This window comes from Rhododendron vialii, chromosome 2a (genome assembly GCF_030253575.1).
Source record: "Rhododendron vialii isolate Sample 1 chromosome 2a, ASM3025357v1".
NCBI lineage: Eukaryota > Viridiplantae > Streptophyta > Magnoliopsida > Ericales > Ericaceae > Rhododendron > Rhododendron vialii.
In genome coordinates, this window is record NC_080558.1 from 7,620,625 (window position 1) to 7,625,561 (window position 4,937).

The 4,937-nt window shown below is 37.3% G+C and overlaps 1 non-coding gene across 1 annotated transcript; it reads left to right on the forward strand.

Moving 5' to 3' along the window:
• The first annotated feature begins 4,010 nt into the window (after positions 1–4,010).
• On the forward strand, positions 4,011–4,117 carry LOC131318248 (small nucleolar RNA snoR100). The gene has a single exon (XR_009197579.1). It is a non-coding gene; the product is annotated as a small nucleolar RNA snoR100 (small nucleolar RNA).
• The last annotated feature ends 820 nt before the right edge of the window (positions 4,118–4,937 follow it).

The window sequence follows — 4,937 nt, forward strand, 5'->3', positions numbered from 1 at the left end:
ATGAGCGATGTGGGACGAGTCTAACACTTTCCCTATGTTAGAATATAGTATTCATATAATATTATAATCATGTTCTAATATGATTACGATATTATATGATTGTCTTGATTTTATTTTGATTGTAATTGATTACGATTTCATTATAATTAGGATAATTTTCTTCCATAGAATTTATTAACTAAGTTTGGGTGACTTAAATGAGTGATGTGAGACGAGTCTAACACTCCCCCTATGTTAGAATATCCTAATCATATAATAGTATAATCATGTCCTGGTATGATTACGATATTATAAGATTGTCTTGATTTTATTTTGATTGTAATTGATTACGATTTCATTATAATTAAGATGATTCTCTTCCATAGTTAGACTCCTCTCCCTTGTATAAATAGAGGTCTTATTGTATAGTTTTATTATTGAAATTCAATGAAATATTTTTTCTCTCATATTTAACAGGTCCACCGTCTACTCGAAGCACAGGGCAACCCCAACCTCGAACACCTCAAACAAGAAGATACAAGTAATTGCTCTTCCAAGGGCCGGCCTTCATTCCTCTAGACCTTTTTTTGGTCTATTTTGTTCCCTATAGCTTGTTTGGGAACATCCACTCTTGTCCTCTTTCCAGTCAAATACATCATCCATCTCTCATGGTGTAGAGTGGCAATTCATGATGAATAATTGATTAGTGCCAAGCTGCCAAATCCCAAAGGATCGAAACGTGACTACCCAAGTTGATTGGACGCAACCCCAACAAGATTAGTACAAACTTACTCCAGAGATAGTGCAGATAAATGGATTGCAGGTTTTCAAAGTTTCAATGATCAGAAATAAAATGTATTTTAGACCAGAAATAGAAGGAAAAAGGTAAGACGTATTTAAGAATTTATTTTGTGCATAAATCACTTTTTAATGTATGGTACCTAAAAAGTTACTTCAGTGATAAGTACTCTACATGAGTGATAAGTACATTGAGTGATAAGTACGTCATAAGGAGTGGTAAGCATACTACAGTGAGTGGTAAATATTTCATGGAAAATTCTAAAATTAGCCTAGTGAGCTGATAATAGTGAATGTGTAAATGTATATTAAAGGGTATAAAAAGTATATAGAAATACGTATTTTTCTTGTCTTATAATGTGTTTATCGTCAGCCTATTGGGCTGACAATAGCAAGACCGATATTTCATATGTATAATATTTATCACTCAATGTGGAATACTTATCACTTCGTTTGAAACAATTCCAGACTGAGTGGTAAGTATTTCTGTTTCGATTACTCAACGTGGAATACTTACCACTTCCTTATGAATTACTTATCACTCAATGTGAAATGCTTACCACTAAAGTGACTTTTTGAGTACTATACATGAAAAAAAAATTTGTGTACCATAGATGGACTCATATTTAATGATCCCATTAATGTTAAAGATAATAAGGTGTTTGGTTTCAAGAAACTTTTTGAAAAAACTGTTTCTTGAAATTAAGATTTCGCCACATAATTTTGTTCTCGGCGCGGCTGCAAATTAATTCCTATGGTGCTGCATTTTCTCTCTGTTGATATGTGCTGGGTATGGCTACTTTTTTTCTGGTGGAGTTCATAATCAGATACTACGTATTATCCATTGCTTTGCTGGTGTGAACATTCCCTTCATTGCAGTGTTAATAACTTAATATAATAATATGTATGTTGGTATGGCCACTTCTGCTGGTGGATTTCATAATCAGAAATGCCATTACTTGGTTAATGGCACACATTTTTTATCCACTAAAGTCTAGTGATCGATGCTGCTGCTTTTGAAGACATGAGGTGTAGAGCCGATTAGGTGGAGAGGTCCCGGCATTATGTTAAAGTAATCACTCATTTCATACCCAATCATTGTGGGATCGTATTCCCTTAACATTCCTCCTGATCACGCGCAACCCGTTTTGAGATGTGTCATCTGTGTAGCCTCTTTTTTAGGTATATCATTGTGCAACCGGCATTTTTATTGACTATATCATCATGGGATGTGAATTGTGAATTTTTTAGAATTTGGAGTGGAAGTATCTACCTACGATACGATGTAGAAACCTAGTTTATTTCCAACCCAAAAGTTTAAACTACTCAATGGAGATGTCTCAATATTATGTTAAGCGATCACTCATTCCAAATAATGTGGGATCTAAAGTATTTCCTTAACATGTGGTGCACATGTTTGTTGGATGCTCACATTTTGGTCTCTCATTAGGCGATAACTTTGACTTTTCCTCCCATCAGCTAGACGTAGTTGGAGTAGATATTCGACTAGAAATCAGCTTATTAAGAAAATTGTACCGACCAGCTCCTGCTCTGTACAATATTGTTCGTTTTGAACACCAAAGCTCATCAGACTTTTCAATGAGGCCACCCGTTCTTGGATTACTCCAAGTCGAACACGCTTAGCTGTAAAGTTTTAAAAGGCTTTGACGTCCTCATGGCTTTAAAGGCCTTATACAAGATAGGATGGTGGTCTAATATTTATAGCACACGATTTATACTTCACCAACCGATGTGAGACCACCCCTGGCTGACCCCTTTGGTCACCGATCAGACAGCCCCCGCATGGGTCTCAACCACCCTCATGCCGGTCTACCACTACTTAGAACTTCCAGGGGCGGGGCGTCACAAAAATACCGCACCAGGAGTTCTGGGCTTGGCCTTATGGGTGTGGGCTTGTCTTGATAGATGTTTTCTTGATTGGCCTCTTGCCAATCTATATACTATATAGGCATTGGATCTCTGATATTCTTGGGCACATGGTGATTCTTAGATTTAGGAATTTGTTTCGTAGATTTAGGGATATGATGTCATTGAATCTTTGTTCCTTTAATTTTTGTAACAATTTCAAAGATTATTAAAAAAAAAAATTGCCGTTCAAATAAAAAGGAAAAGAAAAGAAAAGACCTCACCAGGAGTGCAAATTCTTGAAGTCTTGGTGTGCCAAACTCTATGGCCTGCTAGCTGATGTTGTTTTTCCTTTTCTTTTCCTGTTTGTGTTCCTTTGGTTACGCTGCTTTGTTACCATTTGTTTCTGTTTTCTTAGGTTGTAATTAGGGGTGTAAATGAGCCGAGCTGAGCCGAGCTTTGGCTAGCTCGAGCTCGGCTCGTTTGCGCTTAACGAGCCAAAAACTCGAGCTCGAGCTTGGCTCGAGCCTTAACGAGCCGAGCTTAGTCATTTATTAAACGAGCCTCTTTAATCGAGTTGAGCCTCCCTTAACGAGCCGAGCTTTTGTCGAAAGAGTTGAGCTCCACTCGGCTCGTTTAGTAAACGAGCCAAATACTCGAGCTCGAGCTCGGCTCGTTTACCAAACGAGCCGAGTCGAGCCGAGTCTTAACGAGCCGAACCGAGCCGAGCTCGCGAGCTACTTGGTTCATTTATAGCCCTAGTACTTGTACTGTCTTTCATCTATAAATATAAAATTTGTCTTTGCCAATAAAAAAAAAATTAGTGGGTAACAATTGTTGAGTATTGCTCAGTGCCGTAACTCAAGTCCAAATTAAGGAGTTGAGAGAATCCTCTAAGAGTATATTTGATTCGATGGAATCAATGTTGGAATAGAATGGTCATTCCATAGAATATTTATTCTTATGTTTGGTTCACCATTAAATGATAGAATGATCATTTAACATGAGGCCTGTTATTTGAAATATAAATTTATTTATTTTAACTAATATGGCTCTTAAAATCAAGTTGTTTTAGTGTATTTTTTGTAGTCGATATTGTGGCTTTGTTTACAGTACTACATTGTTGGGGCATGGAATGAGTAATTAATCACCTAATTAACATCGTTGGACCTAATCGCTATGAGGAGGTTAATGGAACCACTCTTAACGCAACCCAATTTTTTTCTATGGAGTCATGGGTACTCAACTCATCTCAAATTGCTTATCCTATAAAAAAAAATGGTCGTGCAATAGTAAAACAAAAAAGTAAAGTACGTCCATTCATATTTTTTTTTAAAATTGTTATGCATATCGATGCTCTGGGCTATCAATGAAGGAAGTATGATAATATGCACAGAAATTAAATTAGGTTTTTAGGTCTGCCCTCTCTGATGTCATTTGGCTTTGATTTGGAGACATGATCGGCAGCAAAACAAGTATAGGCTAGGGGGGCCACTGTTTCAGTGGTATTCTGAGAGCAGCCATTTTGTGTATATTGCCAAAAGTTAGGCCTGTCTCCAATCCTCCCCCTCCCATACTCCAATGATTGAGGATTATATGGGTTCTGTTGTTGTTTTGCACCAAAATACTGTTCATGAGTTCTTTAATTTGTGCCCAAAAACAAATGGGGAAAAATGTACGGACTACGGAGACTAAGGTTCAAAAATTATCATCCCTGACCCAAATTTTGTCGAATTAATTTTTCCACGAAATGCCGGAAAAGAATTCTGTTACACGGAATGCGATTATTCCAGGATATTCACAATGCAAGAGAATGGACATGGCAAGAGAACTCTGAGTCAATGGAAAGGGAGAAATTTATTTATTTATTTTCGAAATGATAGGATCTTGATTATAGAAGAAGCAAAGTTCAAAACATCAAATAGGACATCCGCACTTCTTAAGGGAGGACAGAAGCCATAACTGGAATAAATTACCAAGTACAAGAATGACTCTCTCTTAGCAATTTGGGCCAAGCAATGAGCAACTCTATTGTCACCATGTCGAACAAACTGCACCAAGGACTCCGTAAGAATAGACCGAACACGATTGATGTCTGCCAAAACCACAACTAATCTGCTATGTTCCTCCGTTCGTGGCAGAGCTATATTAGGGCCTTGCCTCCCCCGAGCTCTCGAGTTTTTAATTTTTTATTTTGTATATACTTGATTTTTAATATCATAGATGACGGGGCGGTTCTGCAGACACCAAAAAAAACACCTCATAGATCCTAATCGAATCTCGATGATCTGAGT